Here is a 21,288-nt window from a genome sequence, read left to right on the forward strand (position 1 = left end):
CTCCTCTTTCTCATTTGGGGAAACAAGGTGTGGTTTATTCAATGGTGAGCTTGATATCCAGCAGTCCCTTTATGGCAATGGTACAAGCAGGAATGGACTACTAGGAACTGTTTCTCACCGCATGAGTGACACAGAATATACATCTTCGTCTTGACTGACTCAGATGGGGACACACTGATGTGCCAGTAAATAAACAGTTTGCACAGCATGACCTCTTTTCCAAAAGGAGACTACACCTTGTATTTCATTCTTGATAGGGATTGAAAAAAGAGAATTTAGTCTTTTCTTTCTTTTTTTAATCATAGAATTATCTTTTAATTTTTAAACTTTGCCTTCTGAGTAACATGTAATAGTTGCTAAAGGCTGTTGGGAAAATAAGGAAGAAATGATGGCCACAAAAGGTAGGAGAGGTATTTTTAAAAATTTTAAGGTGGTTAATAGGGTGTATCAACTTGATTATCTATAGCATGGGCTCCCCTGGTGGCTCAGACAGTAAAGAATCTGCCTGCAATTGGAGAGACCCAGGTTCAATCCCTGGGTTGAGAAGATCCCCTGGAGAAGGGAATGGCAACCCGCTCCAGTATTCTTGCTGGGAAATACCATGGACAGAGGAGCCTGGTGGGCTACAGTACATGGGGTTACAAAGAGTCTGACACTTTCTTTCACTTTGAGATCCCACTGTTCACCAGTAAGATGGCAGTGAAGTAGATCAGAATATTTCTGTCATTCTTTCCAATGATGATCTGAAACCCAGAAGCCCTAAAGAAAAAAAATTGACACATAATACTTTAATATAAAGAGACACTACAAAGGTAAAAGTACAAACGAGAAAATATTTTCAATATATATGGTAAAGGATAAATACCACTTTATATAGAAATTTCTGACAAATCAATTTCTTTTAAAATAACTACCTGCCATTAAGCATATGAAACTATTTCCAACCTCACTAATAATCAATTCAATTTAAACAAGAAGAAATAAATTTTACTTATAAGATAGGCCAAGATTTAAAAGAAAACTAATATCCAGTCTCGGTGAAATTAGCATAATCATACACTTTTGTGGAATTGCTACAACATTTCAACAAGCTATTTAGCATATTCCTCAAAATTAACGTGCACAATCACTTTGACTCAGGAATACTAAGAATTTATCCTACAGAAATACAGGAACATAAGAAACATACAAGCATGATCACTTTAACAGTGGTTGTCATAGTAAAAAAAAAAAAGAAGGAGGCGGGGCTAAGATGGCGGAGGAATAGGACGGGGAGACCACTCTCTCCTCCACAAATTTATCGAAAGAACATCTGAACGCTGACCAAACTTCACAGAACTACTTCTGAAGGCTGGCTGAGGACGTCAGGCTTCCACAAAGACAGCGCATTATCTTCAAAAGAGGTAGGAGAAATTATAAAAGATAAAAAGAGGGACAAAAGAGTTAGGGACGGAGACCCGTCCCGGGGAGGGAGTCGTAAAAGAGGAGAAATTTCCAAGCACCAGGAAACCCTCTCACCGGCGGGTGTGGGGGAAGATTTCTTATCTCAGAGGGCAACGTAACTGGGAGGAAAAAATAAATAAAACCCACAGATTACGTGCCTAAAGCAACTCCCAGCAAAGAACCCCAGACGCTCGCATCATCCGCCACCAGCAAGTGGGGGCTGAACGGAGAGGAGCGGGCGGCACTGCCTAGGGTAAGGACGGGCCCGAGTGCCATGAGGGCAATCTGAGGGAGCTAACGTGAGATAGTAACCTAAACTGTGGGACAGCCAGAGAGAGAGAACTATCCCGCGAAAAGCCCAACTCTAAGGCACTGCCGGCCCTAAACTGTGGGACAGCCAGAGAGAGAGAACTATCCCGCGAAAAGCCCAACTCTAAGGCACTGCCCGCCCGCTCACAGAACAAAGGACTGAGCGATACCAGAGGAGAGCTAGCCGGCTGCGGACTGCCCCATCCCCCGCCGGACACAGCGGGCAGGCGGGGCCCGCCAGAGCGGGAAAGGGGCAAACTCGGCCCCAGAGAGGGCACCCCCTACCAAACTGCAAACAGGCTCCCAGTTTCTAAGCAAAGACTGCCTGAGATCCCAGAGGGTCGACAGCCGCCGTGAGGGTCGCAGCCAGAGACCAGCTCCCCAGAACCGACACAAAGCACACCGGAGCCGGGCGCGACCGCAAACCGAGGCGGGGACCAGGGAGGTGATAAGCCGCACTGCCCCAACAGGGGAGAGTGCGCTCGCCAAACTCCTGGCCGCCTGAGCAGCTCCGACCAGGAACGGCACAAGCCGCGGGCGAAACCGAGTCAGCGCCTTTGTGGAGTAACAGGGAGCCTGAACCTGAGCGGATTAGACCTGGGAAGTGCACGCATCTCAGGGCCCACTCCCCGGCCCACTCCCCTGCTGAGTAACCTGAAGCCTGAGCAGGGTAGACGGGGAAAGCACACACGCCGTGAGCGGGGGCGAACCCAGTGCGGCCGAGACACTGCGAGCTCACCACACACACGCCAGGTTTGCAGTGTTCCTTCCTCCCCACAGCACGATTGAACAAGCGAACCTAAAGAGACCACCTCCACCCCTTTGTTGCAGGGCGGAAATTAGATACTGAAGAGACCTCCAAACAGAAGCCAAATAAACAGAGGGAAGCGCTTTGGAAGTGACAGGCCAACAGATTAAAATCCCTGTAGTTAATACCGACTGCATTGAAAAGGACCTATAGATCTTGAAAAGTATAATCAGGAACAAGGATCTATCTGAAACTGAGCAGACCCCACACTGCTCACAACAGCTCCAGAGAAAGTCCGGGATATATATTTTTTTACTATTATTATTATTTTTTTTAATTAAAAAATTTTTTTCTCTTCTTTCCTTTTTCTTCAAGTCCTCTATTACACCTTTAACTTTCATTTTCATAACCCACTATTAACTTGCAAAAAAAACACGTATTTTTGAAGCAAACTGCATACATATATCTTATACCTTTTGTGTTTTCTTTTTTACTGTTTTTTTCCTGTTTTACTTTTTTTACTGTTTCTTTTTTTTACTGTTTTACTGTTTTTTTTCTTTTTACACTGTTTCCTTTTTCTTTTTTTTTATATTGTAAGTTTTATAAGACTCTAACCTCTACTCTAGATTTTTAATCTTTGTTTTACATATTTGATATCAATTTTGTACATTTAAGAACCCAATCTTTAGGACCCATTTTTACTCAGGAGTGTGATCACTGGCCTGATTACTCTCTCCTCCTATTGATGCTCTTTCTTCTCCCCCGGGGAACCTCTATCTCCCACCCTCCTCCTTCTCTTCTCAACCCAATTCTGTGAATCTCTGAGGGTGTTCTGGGTACTGGAGAACACTTCAGGAACAGGATACTGCCCAGATCTCTCTCTCCCCTCTTGATTCCTCCCTTTCTACTCATGCTCACCTCTATTACCTTCCTCCCCCCTCTCTATGTATCTCTGTGAACCACTCTGAGGGTTCCAGACTGTGGAAAGCACAGAGGGAAGTGCTTACTGGCTAGATAGCTCTCTCCACATTTGAATTCCCCTCTTCCCCTCCTGGTCACCTCAACCCCCCCCCCCTCATCTCTCCATGTAACTCAGTGAACATTTCTGGGTATCCCTCACTGTGGAGAATCTTTTCACCATTAACCTAAAAGTTTTATTATTGATGCTGTATGGAAGGAGAAGTCTTGAGGCTACTGCAAGAATAAGACTGAAAGCCAGGCGAAACATTAATTAATAAGAGACCATCCAATAGCCTCCACATATACACTGAAACCAAGCTCCACCCAAGAGCCAACAAGTTCCAGAGAAAGACATACCACGCAAATTCTCCAGCAACGCAGGAACATAGCCCTGAGCATCAATATACAGGCTGCCCAGAGGCACACCAAATCCATAGACATCTCAAAAATTAATACTGGTCACTCCATTGCACTCTAGAGAGCAGAAATCCAGCTCCACCCACCAGAACACCGACACAAGCTCCCCCAACCAGGAAGCCTTGACAAGCCACCTGTCCAACCCCAACCACAGTGAGGAACCTCCACAATAAAGAGGAACTTCATACTACCAGAATACACAAGGGCCACGCCTAACACAGCAATCTAAACAAGATGAAAAGGCAGAGAAATACTCAGCAAGTAAAGGAAAATGAGAAATGAGAAATGAGAAATGCCCACCAAACCAAACAAAAGAGGAGGAGATAGGGAATCTATTCTGAAAAAGAATTTAGAATAATGATAATAAAAATGATCCAAAATCTTGAAAGCAAAATGGAGTTACAGATAAATAGCCTGGAGACAAGGATTGAGAAGATGCAAGAAATGTTTATCAAGGACTTAGAAGAAATAAAAAGGAGTCAATATAGAATGAATAATGAAATAAAGGAGATAAAAGACACTCTGGAGGGAACCAACAGTAGAATAACGGAGGCAGAAGATGGGATAAGTGAGGTAGAAGATAGAATGATGGAAATAAACGAAGCAGAGAGGAAAAACGAAAAAATAATCAAAAGAAATGAGGAAAAACTCAAGGACCTCTGGGACAATATGAAACGCCCCAACATTCGAATCATAGGAGTCCCAGAAGAAGAAGATAAAAGGAAAGGCCATGAAAAAATACTCGAGGAGATAATAGTTGAAAATTTCCCTAAAATGAGGAAAGAAATAGTCACAGAAGTCCAAGAAACCCAGAGAGTTCCAAACAGGATAAACCCAAGGCGAAACACCCCAAGACACATATTAATCAAATTAACAAAGATCAAACACAAAGAACAAATAGTAAAAGCAGCAAGGGAAAAACAACAAATAACACACAAGGGGATCCCCATAAGGATAACAGCTGATCTTTCAATAGAAACCCTTCAGGCTAGAAGGGAATGGCAGGACATACTTAAAGTAATGAAAGAGAATAATCTATAACCCAGATTACTGTACCCAGCAAGGATCTCATTCAGATATGAAGGAGAATTCAAAAGCTTTCAGTTCAGTTCAGTCACTCAGTCGTGTCCGACTCTCTGCGACCCCATGAATTGCAGCACGCCAGGCCTCTCTGTCCATCACCAACTCCCGGAGTCTACCCAAACCCATGTTCATCGAGTCGGTGATGCCATCCAACCATCTCATCCTCTGTCGTCCCCTTCTCCTCCCGCCCCCAATCCTACCCAGCATTAGGGTCTTTTCCAATGAGTCAACCCTTCGCATGAGGTGGCCAAAGTATTGGAGCTTTACAGACAAGCAAGAGCTGAGGGAATTCAGCACCACCAAACCAGCTCTCCAACAAATGCTAAAGGATCTTCTCTAAACAGGAAACACAGAAAGGATGTTTCAACACGAACTCAAAACAACAAAGTAAATGGCAACGGGATCATACTTTTCAATAATTACCTTAAATGTAAATGGGTTGAATGCCCCAACCAAAAGACAAAGGCTTGCTGAATGGATACAAAAACAAGACCCCTATAAATGCTGTCTACAAGAGACCCACCTCAAAACTAGGGACACACACAGGCTGAAAGTGAAGGGATGGAAAAACATATTTCATGCAAACGGAGACCAAAAGAAAGCAGGAGTCGCAATACTCATTTCAGATAAAATAGACTTTAAAATAAAGAATGTGAAAAGGGACAAAGAAGGACACTACATAAAGATCAAAGGATCAATCCAAGAAGAAGAGGTAACAATCATAAATATATATGCACCCAACATAGGAGCACCACAATATATAAGGCAAATACTAACAAGTATGAAAGGGGAAATTAACAATAACACAATAATAGTGGGAGACTTTAATACTCCACTCACACATATGGATAGATCAACTAAACAGAAAATTAACAAGGAAACACAAACTTTAAATGATACAATAGACAAATTAGATTTAATTGATATTTACAGGACTTTCCACCCCAAAACAATCAATTTTACCTTTTTCTCAAGTGCACATGGAACTTTCTCCAGGATAGATCACATCCTGGGCCATAAATCTAGCCTTGGTAAATTCAAAAAAATTGAAAGCATCCCAGCCATCTTCTCTGACCACAATGCAGTAAGATTAGACCTCAATTACAGGAAAAAAACTATTAAAAATTCCAACATATGGAGGCTAAACAACACGCTTCTGAATAACCAACAAATCACAGAAGAAATCAAAAAAGAAATAAAATTATGCATAGAAACGAATGAAAATGAAAACACAACAACCCAAAACCTATGGGACACTGTAAAAGCAATACTAAGGGGAAGGTTCAAAACAATACAGGCGTACCTCAAGAAACAAGAAAAAAATCAAATAAATCAACTAACTCTACACCTAAAGCAACTAGAGAAGGAAGAAATGAAGAACCCCAGGGTCAGTAGAAGGAAAGAAATCTTAAAAATTAGGGCAGAAATAAATGCAAAAGAAACAAAAGAGACCATAGCAAAAATCAACAAAACTAAAAGCTGGTTTTTCGAGAAGATAAACAAAATTGACAAGCCGTTAGCCAGACTCATCAAGAAACAAAGGGAGAAGAATCAGATCAACAAAATTAGAAATGAAAATGGAGAGATCACAACAGACAACACAGAAATACAAAGGATCATAAGAGAATACTACCAACAGCTATATGCCAATAAAATGGACAACTTGGAAGAAATGGACAAATTTTTAGAAAAGTATAACTTTCCAAAACTGAACCAGGAAGAAATAGAAGATCTTAACAGACCCATCACAAGCACGGAAATCGAAACTGTAATCAGAAATCTTCCAGCAAACAAAAGCCCAGGACCAGACGGCTTCACAGCGGAATTCTACCAAAAATTTAGAGAAGAGCTAACACCTATCCTACTCAAACTCTTCCAGAAAATTGCAGAAGATGGTAAACTTCCAAACTCATTCTATGAGCCCACCATCACCCTAATTCCAAAACCAGACAAAGATGTCACAAAAAAGGAAAACTACAGGCCAATATCACTGATGAACATAGATGCAAAAATCCTTAATAAAATTCTAGCAAACAGAATCCAACATCATATTAAAAAGATCATACATCATGACCAAGTGGGCTTTATCCCAGGAATGCAAGGTTTTTTTAACATCCGCAAATCAATCAATGTAATACACCACATTAACAAATTGAAAGAAAAAAAACCATATGGTTATCTCAATAGATGCAGAAAAAGCCTTTGACAAAATTCAGCATCCATTTATGATAAAAACCCTCCAGAAAGCAGGAATAGAAAGAACATATCTCAACATAATAAAAGCTATATATGACAAACCCACAGCAAACATTATCCTCAATGGTGAAAAATTGAAAGCATTTCCCCTAAAGTCAGGAACAGGGCAAGGATGCCCACTTTCACCACTACTATTCAACATAGTTTTGGAAGTTTTGGCCACAGCAATCAGAGCTGAAAAAGAAATAAAACGAATACAGATAGGAAAAGAAGAAGTAAAACTCTCACTGTTTACAGATGACATGATCCTCTACATAGAAAACCCTAAAGACTCTACTAGAAAATTACTAGAGTTAATCAATGAATATAGTAAATTTGCAGGATATAAAATTAACACACAGAAATCCCTTGCATTCCTATACTCCAATAATGAGAAAACAGAAAGAGAAATTAAGGAAACAATACCATTCACCATTGCAACAAAAAGAATAAAATACTTAGGAATATATCTACCTAAAGAAACAAAAGACTTATATATAGAAAACTATAAAACACTGATGAAAGAAATCAAAGAGGACACAAACAGATGGAGAAATATACCGTGTTCATGGATTGGAAGAATGAATATAGTGAAAATGAGTATACTACCCAAAGCAATCTATAGATTCAATGCAATCCCTATCAAGCTATCAATGGTATTTTTCACAGAACTAGAACAAATCATCTCACAATTTGTATGGAAATATAAGAAACCTCGTATAGCCAAAGCAATCTTGAGGAAGAAGAATGGAACTGGAGGAATCAACCTGCCTGACTTCAGGCTCTACTACAAAGCCACACTCATCAAGACAGTATGGTACTGGCACAAAGATAGAAATATAGATCAATGGAACAAAATAGAAAGCCCAGAGATAAACCCACGCACATATGGACACCTTATCTTCGACAAAGGAGGCAAGAATATACAATGGAGAAAAGACAATCTCTTTAACAAGTGGTGCTGGGAAAACTGGTCAACCACTTGTAAAAGAATGAAACTAGAACACTTCCTAACACCATACACAAAAATAAACTCAAAATGGATTAAAGATCTAAATGTAAGACCAGAAACTATAAAACTCCTAGAGGAAAACATAGGCAAAACACTCTCCGACATAAATCACAGCAGGATCCTCCATGACCCACCTCCCAGAATATTGGAAATAAAAGCAAAAATAAACAAATGGGACCTAATTAAACTTAAAAGCTTTTGCACAACAAAGGAAACTATAAGCAAGGTGAAAAGACAGCCTTCAGAATGGGAGAAAATAATAGCAAACGAAGCAACAGACAAACAATTAATCTCAAAAATATACAAGCAACTCCTGCAGCTGAATTCCAGAAAAATAAACGACCCAATCAAAAAATGGGCCAAAGAACTAAACAGACGTTTCTCCAAAGAAGACATACAGATGGCTAACAAACACATGAAAAGATGCTCAACATCACTCATTATTAGAGAAATGCAAATCAAAACCACAATGAGGTATCATTTCACACCAGTCAGAATGGCTGCTATCCAAAAGTCTACAAGCAATAAATGCTGGAGAGGGTGTGCAGAAAAGGGAACCCTCTTACACTGTTGGTGGGAATGCAAACTAGTACAGCCACTATGGAGAACAGTGTGGAGATTCCTTAAAAAACTGGGAATAGAACTGCCATATGACCCAGCAATCCCACTGCTGGGCATATACACCGAGGAAACCAGAATTGAAAGAGACGCGTGTACCCCAATGTTCATCGCAGCACTGTTTACAATAGCCAGGACATGGAAGCAACCTAGATGTCCATCAGCAGACGAATGGATAAGGAAGCTGTGGTACATATACACAATGGAATATTACTCAGCCATTAAAAAAAATACATTTGAATCGGTTCTACTGAGATGGATGAAACTGGAGCCCATTATACAGAGTGAAGTAAGCCAGAAAGAAAAACAACAATACAGTATACTAATGCATATATATGGAATTTGAAAGATGGTAATGATAACCCTATATGCGAGACAGAATAAGAGACACAGATGCATAGAACAATTTTATGGACTCTGAGGGAGAAGGTGAGGGTGGGACGTTCTGGGAGAATAGCATTGAAACATGTATATTATCATATGTGAAACAGAACACCATTTCATGTTCGGTGCATGAGACAAGGGCTCAGGGCCAGGGCAATGGGATGACCCAGAGGGATGGGATGGGGAGGGAGGTGGGTGGGGGGTCCAGGAAGGGGAACACATGTAAACCCATGGGGGGGTGGCAGAGAGGAGCTACCCCACGTCCAAGGAGTGGCAGCTGTGGGCACAGGAGGGCCAAGAGGAGCTACTCCACATTCAAGGTCAGGAGGGGCGGCTGTGACGAGATATCCTTTGTCCAAGGTGAGGAGCAGTGGCTGTGCTTTGCTGGAGCAGCCGTGAAGAGATACCCCACATCCAAGGTAAGAGAATGGCTGATTCATGTCAATGTATGGCAGAAACTATTACAATATTGTAAAGTAGTTAGCCCCCAACTAAAATAAAAAAAAATAAAGTAAAAAAAAAAAAGAAACAACCTAAAAATTTATCCATAGGAGCTGATTAAATAAATCATCACATATTTTTACTACAAGCATGTATCCATTTTGTAATCTCAAGAAATAATTTTAAAGTATGGTTGGGTGGTAAAAAAATTGCTTAAAATGTTCACTTTAAAAATTAACTTTTTAAATCATAAATCACAAAAATATGTCAAGTAAAAGGTGAAAGCATCACTCAGCCCCAGCCCCACTCCCATTCCCCAAAGTTGGCACTGTTAACAATTCGGTATGTACCCTTTGAGGAATGTGTCTGTGTATATTTTAAAGCCATGACCAGCTCTTCTTTTACTAAACCAAGATGAGTTAAATATTAGTTTTTAAATCTCATAATAATACACAAAGTAAACAGCACCAAAATGTTACTTCCCAAGTCTACAGTTTCCCAAAAAACTGAAATCCCCAGAGCCATTGTGCAGCTCTGCCTTCTACAGAGGAGTTTAATTTCTACACTTCCCTTGCAACATATTAAATGTCGCAGACAACAGAGGCGATGAAGCTGCTCTGAGCCTTAACCATTTTCTTCCCAACTTCCTGGTTTTCACCTCACGTATTATAAGTGATTTGTTTCCTATTTTAGACCAATAATGTTTTGTAATTTCCATCATCTTTTCTTCCAGCAGCTCTTTTTCTTTCTCCACAGTCTCCCCCTTTCTCTTTAAAATCCAAACGTTTATTTAAGTTGTTTTAATTCAACAAACATTTAAGCAATGTTAGAACAATCGCTTTAAAGTGTTTAGATGCCTGGCTGACCCACAGTTTCCATTTGAGCCAGACAGTAGCCAGAATTAGTTCAATTGATTATTTTTTTCTGAGTTGATTTGTCTTCTTTCCCTGCCTTGTGACACTCTCCTTTCTTCCACCTTCCTCCTCCTTTTCGTTCACTGCTTCCTCTTCCCCTGTCACTCCCTTCCTCTCCTTTTTTCTCCCTTTCTACCATTCCTGCCCCTCCTATCACACCCACCCTACTTTCTCTTTCCTTAATGTTTCAGCTACAATATGTGTTAAAACAGAACCTAAGGACTGCTCCTAGAACTAAAACATGATGTAAACCATGGTTTCTCCATAGGCTTTAGCAAGAGAAGATCATGAGCACAATTGTTCCTCATCATCCAGGGACAGCCTAGCCCAAAACAAGGGAACATAGTAACTAGAGGGGGAAAATAATCTTTCATTTGCAGAACTTAAGCTTGTGTGTCTTGCCTTCTGCATACAGGAACCTCTTCACTTTGATCATTATCTTCTATTAAATTTTTTGAGACATCCTGTTGCTTTCAGTTATACCATCACTATCTCATTATCTATAACTCCTTGTCCCTATGCACATTTTACCTCTCTAGTTATTTGTATCTAATTGTTACCCTCAACTCACTTCTGCTTTCACCCATGCCTTTGGGAATGCAATAGCAACATACACAATCAAGATACTGACCCTTCAATTTGTTGAAAGACACTGCAGAGTTCTAACATTCCTCCTAATGAGGTAATTTTTTTTAATTGCTTTCCAATAACACGTGAAGAGGTGAGACAAGATGGGAAGATTGTGACAGACTTATCTAGGACTGTGAAACATAAAAGAGATTTACATGCTGGTTCCTAATAATCAAAAGTTCAAAAAGTCAAGTCTGCTTTTGAGACACTGTACTTGCAGCTTTGTAAAAGGAACGTAGGAGATGTTGTGAAGAGAGATGTTATTTCAGCATCTGGTGGCTCAGATGGTAAAGTGTCTGCTTGCAATGCAGGAGACCTGGGTTCGATCCCTGGGTTGGGAAGATCCCCTAGAGAAGGAAATGACAACCCACTCCAGTATTCTTTCCTGAGAAATCCCATGGACAGAGGAGCCGGGTGGGCTACAGTCCATGGGGCCGCAAAGAGTCAGACACGACTGAGCGACTAAGTGTACACAATCTCTTCTCTAGAGTCTAAATCCTTTAGTGTGGCATCAGTCTACATATGTAGTCTTCCCTCCTTCCTGCCATTTTCCCACCAGGTATCTATCCCATTACCGTAGCGACTTCTCAGTACTCCCTGATAAAATTCTCGATTATAGCCCGTGCTACCCCCTTGGTCCAGAATCCTTTCCGCACTCTTCAGCGTGACTGCTTTCCTCTGCCAGCGTTCTCTCCTCAGCTCCAGAGTCTCCACTCTGTGAGTGCCTGAGCCCTGGGCTAACACAGGCACTCCTTTCTCTATTCCTTTCGTCTTCACACATACCTCCATTAGAGTTTCTGTATATATCATTATATATTTATACATACTATTTTAAAACTTTGGTTTAGTATGTCCAGCTCCTCATTACATTGTACTTTTCTGCCACTGAAAAACCATATCCTTTATCTCTGTGACCTCAGCATCTAGAGTACACACCCGGCATTTAGAAGGTGTCTATATCAGTGACATTCCTTGCTTGTAGGTCATTAAAACCAACTATAGCTAAATATTGGATGAATTAGAGAATCAAGGAGAGGGCTAGACAGAGAAATAGGCTCAGAAAACGGACAGGAACCAAAGGATTCAGGGCAGCAGAACCAAGACTAAAGTCACAAGAGTAATTACCTTGTTGCCACTGGTGCCTCTATCCTTACTGGACATCACTGTTGTGAATGTGTGGTGCTGCCACCACTGGGCTCTCAATACTTTTAAATGATTTATTCATTTTCACTACCTCTGCATTCAGATTCGGAGTGCAAGCATCTAGATGGCTGAGCCTAGTTCAGCAACCTACACCTCAGCTTGTCTGTAGTAGTAATCAGTTCAGTTCAGTCACTCAGTCCTGTCCGACTCTGTGACCCCATGGACTACAGCATGCTAGGCTTTATAGGCAGGGTAAAGAGAAGTAAACTATATAGTCTCCCAATCTACCCAATGGGCAATTCCCTCAAACAAGAAGAAAAATTATACAGAGTAGCCAAAAAAAATTACAAATGCTCCCAAGAGTTACATGTTATCATGCTATAACCATGAACTACAGCAATGAGCAGGATACATTTTAGGTGTATTTAATGATTTTGAATCCATCTTCAAGGATAGTGGGATGAGGTTTATTCCTTTTGCTTATTACAGAACCATGTAAGAGAAAAATAAACTTTCACATTTTTTGAGCTTTTTAAAAAAGCCTAAACTATCAAAAGACTTTCTAAGAAGTGAGACGGCAAGTAGAAATCTAATCAATGTGATAGGTAGATTATTAGCCCAACTCTACTATTGACTATATCAAAGAAATTACATACTTATGAAGCAAAAATGAATTAGAATTAAAAAAAAAAGGCAATCCTAGAATGATAGCTGGAGATCTTAATATAACCCTTTCAGCAATTGATAGCTTAAACAAAATTGATAAATAGTAAGGATATAGAAGACTTATATAATACAATTAATGAACATTTGCATTTATAAAACACTACATTCAATACCTGAAAATATACATGTAGGATTTAACTACACAAGAGACGTTTAACTGAAATAGATTCTATTCTGGTAAATAAAGCAAGTGAAAATTTTTGATGCCCTGAAATTATGCAGAATATGCTCTCTTATCACTGAGAAAATTTACTAATAAATAATAACAAAAAGGGAATTAGGAAATTTGTAATTATTTGGAAATTAAGCATCACATTTTAAAGAACTTATAAGTTGAAGAAGAAACCATAGGAAAGTTAGGAAATAATTGAATTGGATAAAAATAAAATGTAATAAAACTTAGGGAATGTAACTACTATAGTACCTAAATAGGAAATTTATAAAATTTAAGTCAGAAGAAGGTTTAAAAAAGGGTTTCACCTCAAGAAACTAGAAAAATGTCAAATCCAAACAAAGTAGAAAGAACATAATTTTTTAAGTAGAAATGAAAAAGAGAAGATAGGAAGAATTAAGAAAATCAACAAAGACGTAGCAGATCTTTGAAAAAAAATTTAAGTTAACAAGTCCATTCTCTACATCTGCATCTCCATTCCATCCCTGTAAATAGGTTTATCAGTACCATTTTTCTAGATTCCATATATATACGTTAATATGCGATATTTGTTTTTCTCTTTCTGACATACTTCACCCTGTGGGAGAAGGAGAGAGTGGGACAAATGGAGAAAGTATCATTGACATATATACACTGTCATACGTAAAATAGCTGGTGAGAAGAGAAGTTGCTATACAACACAAGGAGCCCAATCTGGTGCTCTGAGATGATCTATGGTGTAGGATGGAGTAGGGGAAGGAAGCTCAAGAGGACATACATATAATTATGGCTGATTCAAGTTGTTGTACAGCAGAAACCAACACAACATTGTAAAGCAGTTTTCCTCCAATAAAAAATTTAAGTAAATAAATTAAATAATAAGTTAATAAAGGGTAGCACTAGGTTAGCTGGTGACACTGTTGACATCAATCAGCCAAGTTATTTGATCTGCTTTGGTTTTTAGTGTCTTTTCTATGATAGCGGCTCTCTGGCAGGGGTTAATAAGTAATATGAAGATCTTTGACCTTTGTGCCTATTTGTATATATCCATCCATATGCTTCCACCCCATATCTTTTGGTCTCTGACCATCCATTCTTCTTACAGGCTGACTGCCCAAAGGTCCATATACTCTTTTATCCGACATATATGACCAGATGCATCACTCAGAGTTCTGCCTAAATGGGGATTTTCTCTCACCACTGTCGTTCATAGCCACTGAATATGGCTGTAGTGAAGTTGCTGTACATTTTTGGCAGGCACCAACATACCAAACTGGCCCATTCATTAAACCAAGCTTGGACTTTGTTTTCCTCAATTATCTTATTGTAACTAAATGATAACTAAAATTGTGAGGTAAGTGGTTGCTAGTGTAGCAATGGCAGATGAAATGGGAGTCACCAGCTTGCTTTTGTTCTCTGCTCATCCTCAATTCCAGATGTACTACTTCCATTTTACGATGGATTGTTGTTGGGCCCACCCAACTGTACATCTCAATGAATCAGACAGACCCTAGCTCATGCTGGCAGTTCCAGACATGCAATTATGCATTTCACTTAGAGCATTGCCCAACAGCATGCCAAGAGTTCTTTTTAAAAGGCATATAATTCTCTGGATGATTTTGATGTTCTTCAGCTTTACTACAATGCGCCTGAGTGACTCTTTTTAATTCCTTGCTTGGAATTTATTGGATTTGCTGAATGATATTAGTATGTTTCACTGTTTCTGGAAAGTTCTCAAGCCATAATGTTGCCAGGTATTTCCTCTGTTTCATTCTCTCTCTTAAATTGAAATTCTAACTAAATACATATATTATATTTATATATATTATGTATATATATACATACATACACACACATATATGTATCTGACCATTTCTGTCTATTCTTGCTATATTTTGACCTGTATTTGATATTTCTCATCTCTCTGTCTCTCTGAGCTACTAAGATTTTCTTCAGTAATTTTTTTTCTGACTTAATAGTTCTTTTCTTAGATGTGTATAATCTGTTATTCAACCAATTCACTGAGGTTTTAGTAATTATAATTTTTGTTGATATAAGTTCTGTTTTATGCTTTTTTATTTATTGAAATATATTTTCATATTTTTATACTGTGCATCTTATAACTCCAAAATATGAAGTTCAAGCATCTGTTTCTTCTTCCTTTCTCACACAGGATAGCTTATTTCCTTGTATTTAGCAATATTTTTTTATTATATACTGCTCATATGCCCTGAAATTTTATCTGTGGAAATGTGTTAATGCCTGGTATCAAAGTAGGTTATTCCAGAAAGAATTTGTCTGTTCCATTCAAGTATTTGGAACACTTTAAACTGAATTCACCACTCAGATTTTTGGCTTAGTGGATAGCATGAATTAGGTTACAAAACTGAATTGTGGTTACAAATATCAAAGGAAAATTAAAAAAATTTTTCTACTAAATATGAAGTTTTGAGACTGGCAATTTTTCTTATAGTTCCTCAAAGAGAAAGAGGATCTTATTTATACTCAGTGCACACTTTGGGCATAGAGTCTTTTGTGACTCCAGCTTTATGTATAGGGATTTTTAAATTAGACTTTCACTTTAGGTGGCTTCCAAAATGTTTTTCCCTTCCTTGAATTTTACAGACTCACAAAAACCAATACTTAAGTACTCAGTATGGTTCATTTACATATCTAGGTACCCAGGTACACCCCAATCTCTTGCCTGCATAATCCTTCTTTCTTTTATAATGAATTCAATTAAAGGGTGTTTTTCTATATTTTACCCAGTGTTTTAGGCTCAAGATAGTCAGTCTAGAGATCTAATCTGCCTTTTCTCCAGAAACCTTTTTCCACTCAATTCATCAATATGGCAATGTTATACGTGCTCAAAATCTCAGTTTGTTATCAATTATTTGGCTACAAATAACAACAACAAAACCGATTAAATAGTTGCTAAAATAATTGCCTTAAAAAAAAAAAACAAGGAGTTTAGAGGTAGGCAATACATTTCCTGCTTCTTTTGCTGATTCCTCTTTTTTTCTTACTGTTCTTACACTTTTATTCTCTGTCTCCTGAGAGTTCATATTTAGACCTATTTCCCCTCCTCAAACCTTTTTCTTCTGAACAGATTGTCCTGATTTAGATGACTCCTCAAAGTAATGAGAACAATTCTGCTAATTCCTGTACCTGTACTTATTGCCTTATTGCCATTTCAAGCTCAAAGTTTCTAAAACTAAACTCATTGTCTTGAGTCCAAATACACTATTTATTCCAATTTTCCTCTTTCTTCCAGTGGTGCCATCCTTTAACAGTGTTAGAGCATTAAATATTTAAGACATCTCTAACTGTTCCTGTCATGTTGATTTGATCTTTGAAATGTCTCTAGTATCTGTTGCTTCAATTGTCCTCCTCTTTCAAAGTTCAGATATATTTACCTCAGTTAACTAAATAACCTCTAACAATTCGCCCTGTCCCAAATGCTTCTTTTCTCCAGCCTCTTTAAAACAGATTAATCTCTTGTATATTTATCTTAAATGAAGTTATGATTCAGAGCCAGAAAACTTCAATGACTCTCCCGTACCCATCACATAAAGTCCAGATTCATGAGACCACCTTTCAGAGCCAGCTCTAATCTGATACCACTGATGTATCCAACCTAATTGTCTGTTTCCCCAAAATGAACATGTGTTATAGTGGGACAACTTCATTTTCACCTCTGGGCTTTTACTGTGCCATACCACTGCCCTCGCTCTCTCAGTTTACCAATTTTGCTCCTGTTTCTCCCATAGAGGACTTCTGGAAATTACCTTGAATGAACAAGAGACTCTTATTTCTGATATTCAATAGCCAATAAAACATTTGTTCTGCTTCCAATAGGTTGGACTCACTGATAAATCTGAAAAAAAAAAAAAAGGTAACTTGCATTATGGATTATTTTTTAGCAACCATTCTTCCGCAGTCTTGCCTGCAGTTTATGAGCGTTTTGTTGTTGCTGCCACTGTGACTGTCTCTTGTGCTCCCCTCCCCACCCTTTTTTAAGTTTCATGGTTTGTGAAATGCAAAGATGAAAAAACCTTGCTTGAAGCCGCTTAGTTGACTGGGGATTTGTACATCCTTACATGGTTCTACTTTGTTTTTGAATAAGCAATTCCATCTGGATATTGGCTTTGGGAGGACTTTATGCAGGTGGCAGCCCACTTAACACGGTGGAGATTTCCTTTTAATTATGTTCATGTTGAATGCCTCCCACAAAGTAGGTAATCTGGACTGATTTCTTTTTGTCATTCTAAATGAGTGTTCATGCTAACATTTTTTTTCTTTCTTTTGAAGATTGTTTATTAGAAAAATAGTTATGATTCTTAAGACTCCAGTCCATTTGATCTTAATGTATTTTCTTTCCCCATAGAGCAGAGATATTTCAAAACTATTTTACTTTAATGGTTTTTTATCTAGACTAATCCTTTATAAAAGTGCAAAGTGTCTGCATGCTAAAACAAATGTGCATTTGAATGCACAATTGATTAACCAATTTTCAAATAATTAACTTTTTAGATTTTGCATATGCATTTGTTGCTCATTTGACCATATAATAATTAATTAGCCTTAATTATAATGGATTGCACCTTCAAATCCTGCATGCATATTATAATAGAATAACAGTGGCTTTTTTTTATCACTTTTCACTTTTTATGTTTTAGTCAAACAAGCACTCATAAGCAAAGGAAGAGAATTTTAAAGGTGGGGGACACTTCACATCTGCAGAAGTTGACATTTTGATTAATGAAGTGTTACAGTTGTTTTTAATGTATTTATTTGGTGGTGCATTCAGCAAAATTAATCCTGATAGATGAAATGTGTTTAAAGCACTGCTTACAAAATAAATGGTGTCTCTAAGCTAATAGAGTTACAAATGAACAGGAACAAAATGAGGAAGACTTTAAAAATGAGTCAAGTGAAAATAAATGCCAGATTATAAAACAATTTACTCTGTGTATCTAGAGAGCCAAAGGGAACTCAAGTGCAAAGAATTTGAATTATGGACCAAGTGAGCAACTGAAATATTTAAATATTAGCCTAATGTTATTCAGTCATAAAGTAGGAAGGCTGTGTAGACCTGGGCTTCCTACCTTCACTAGTGGTATATGCTGCTGAAAGGCAAAAACCAAAATTATGCCATGGAAGTATATCAAGAGTCAAGCAGGTAAGGGCAACCACGCCACCCATCAGTGGTTACAAGAGACCATGTTGTCTCTTAAGAATCATGGAAAACAAGAGTCAGAAATAAGGAGTTGGCTCAGGTACCTAAAAGACAATGGATGATTACTGCAAACCAAAACCAGCTTCTCCATAGAAACTTGTGCCTATCTCACTTTTTGGTTTTTAAAAGCAGAATAGGTATATTTAATGTGATCATCACAGAATACTTCTCTATAATAACTCCTCATAAAAGAGAGTTTCTATTTTATGAATAACAACTTGAGTCTTTATGGACAATTCTTCCAAGATCTTTCAAAATATATAAATAGTCCAGTTTTCACTCTTGGGAAAGGTCAAATAAATGTAGATATTCTTTGCATAGACTATTATAGGGCTTCAGAGAGAACTATATGAGTGTAAACTCTGGCTTTATCACTCATTAAGTACTTGACCCTGGGGACTTCCTTGGTGGTCCAGGGGCCAACACTCTACACTCCCAGTACAGGTGGCCCAGGTTAGAACCCTGGTCAGGGATCTAGATCCTATATGCCATAATGAAGCATTTGCATGACACAACTAAACATCCCACATGCTGCAATGAAGATCAAAGATCCCCATGTGCCACAACTAAGACCTGAAGTAGTCAAACAAACAAATATTAAAAAAAACTTGACCCTGAGCAAGTTAAAAGATCTCTATCTTGGTTTCATCAAATGTAAATGAGAGTAGATAATAGTTATTACTTATCTTTAATCTCACTGATGTAGCCTACATGCTTAAAAAGTATTGTGCACTTAGTAGGTGCTTGATAAATAGTTGTTTAATGGATATATAAAGCAATTTTTACACTTCTTGGTACTGAAGTTTTCAATAAATGAATGATACACAAAATTTAATTTGTATCATCTCCTACAGGAGTGAGCCTCTCAGATCTCCCCTATTTGGTCTCTCCACTGAAATGCACTTAACTCATCACATTAGGACATTATTGCTTAAAAAAAAAAAAAAAAAGCTCTGTGATAAAAGAAATTAAGGAAACACAACATATTTTTGCCCTTCTTGGGATTCATAATACAATTAGTTTGCTAAAATACCCAGTGAGCCCTGCTGTAGATAAACCTGTTTATCTTTGTTTGTCCAGCATTTTCAAAATTAATTTATTCACAGAAGTCTTTTTTTCACATCATGATACTACTTCATTTATTCAAATATTTATAGAGTATCTAGGATACACCAAACAATATTTTCATGTCTAAAAAGTCATGAACAAGTCCCTGTCCTCTGAGAGTTTATACTATTAGTGATGGAAGCAGATAGTAAAAACTAAAATAATACATGATTTCAGGTAGTAATAAGCACCATGAAGAAAAATTAGACAGAGTCTAGAGCTAAACAATGACAGTTGAGCTTGGAGTATAGGTGGTACAGTAATGCACAGAATATACTTCAAGAAATTCTACCTATGATTTATACCTATGTGCTAATCAAGGTGAAAAAGACCCACAAAAGGAGAAGGCTTGAGAAAATTCTTAACACTCTCTTTTCACTTGAATGGATGTGTGCTCTCTATGAAGATCACATTCCTTGACTTTGCAGACCAGCCCTATTGATGGGAATTGCTGACCAGGTATAAAAGGAAAACTGTTTCATGGGAGGCATCCAGCGATTCTTATTTACAGCTCTTCAAATTGTACTTTGTAGGTGGTACTTACTCAGTAGATGCCTAAGGCAATTTTCCCTCCTTATAAACTAAGAAAAAAGATGTAATGTTAACACATTTTGTTAAAAGTCTCAGCTGTTCAATTTGCCCTATAATATCTCTCATTAGTAGAAAACTGACTGGTATAATTCTACCTTCCCACAGACATATAAATTGGATTCCAGGTTCAATGTTGTTCCTCACATCACTAAGCAGGCCAACCCATGCATTCTTTTATTCACTAATTTAGAACATCTACTAAGTATCTACTGTATGTGCAACTCTATGTTAGAAACTGGGTATGCAAAAATGAATTGACCCAAAGAAGCCTATAGTAGCACATTGTAGGCAGATGTTAGGTACTTTCCCTTGTGTTTCCCAGCCTCTATCTTAAGAAATCAGTAAAAGCGTCACAAAAATGAGGTGTAACTCGTTGGTTTCTCACTTTCCAAAGCCACAGAGAACCTAATAAATAGAAACAGATGCCTAAGATAGATTTTAAGTCTTCACTCATGAAATCTTTGGATGGTTTTTAAATATTTAGGGTAATGATAATGATTACTATATGACTTCCCAGGTGATGCAGTGATAAAGAACTGGCCTGCCAATGCAGGAGACACAGGAGATGTGGGTTCCATCCCCAGGTTGGGAAGATCCCCTGGAGGAGGAAAGGGCAACTAACTCCAGTATTCTTGCCTGGGAAATTCCATGGACAGTGGGCTATCGTCCATGGGGTCTCAAACAGTCAGACAAGACTGAGCCACACACAGACACGCTCACACACACACACACAAATGATCAATATGACAATCTTTTGCTAATCAATAGAAATAAGATACCACAAAAGGAGAATTTCTTCCCATTCTTCTCACTGGGGAGGGTCTGTTTAGCAGCATAACTTCTAAACCCTCATCAGACCACCTATAAACAGATACTTGGAACTAGTTAGAGCAGAGAAAGCAGTGATTCTAAGCCACCACCTGAAGTCATATGACTCATCTGAAGCAGAAGTGGTAAGAAACATTTAGGCCAGGAATCTGAAGTTATGAGCAGCAAAGAAAGTCATAATGATTGTACTGATGAGTCATCTGCCATCTGCTTCTCATTCAGAAAAGATAAGTCAAGATACAAATAACTAAGAATAAAGCAATACCAAGAAAATGCAAAACAGACTGTTTTTCTAGAATGATAGAAGGA

At 38.3% G+C, this 21,288-nt stretch overlaps 1 long non-coding RNA gene across 1 annotated transcript in view; it reads left to right on the plus strand.

The window, feature by feature from the left end:
• The first annotated feature begins 1,237 nt into the window (after positions 1-1,237).
• Positions 1,238-21,288, plus strand: part of LOC145503769 (uncharacterized) — a 63,510-nt gene continuing 43,459 nt past the window's right edge. Inside the window, exons 1-2 of the long non-coding RNA XR_014051737.1 lie at positions 1,238-1,403; positions 9,570-9,628. This is a non-coding gene — a long non-coding RNA (uncharacterized LOC145503769). The remainder of the gene's footprint in view (positions 1,404-9,569; positions 9,629-21,288) is intronic.

This window comes from Giraffa tippelskirchi, chromosome 1 (genome assembly GCF_054371585.1).
Source record: "Giraffa tippelskirchi isolate mGirTip1 chromosome 1, T2T-mGirTip1v1.2.pri, whole genome shotgun sequence".
Taxonomy (NCBI): domain Eukaryota; kingdom Metazoa; phylum Chordata; class Mammalia; order Artiodactyla; family Giraffidae; genus Giraffa; species Giraffa tippelskirchi.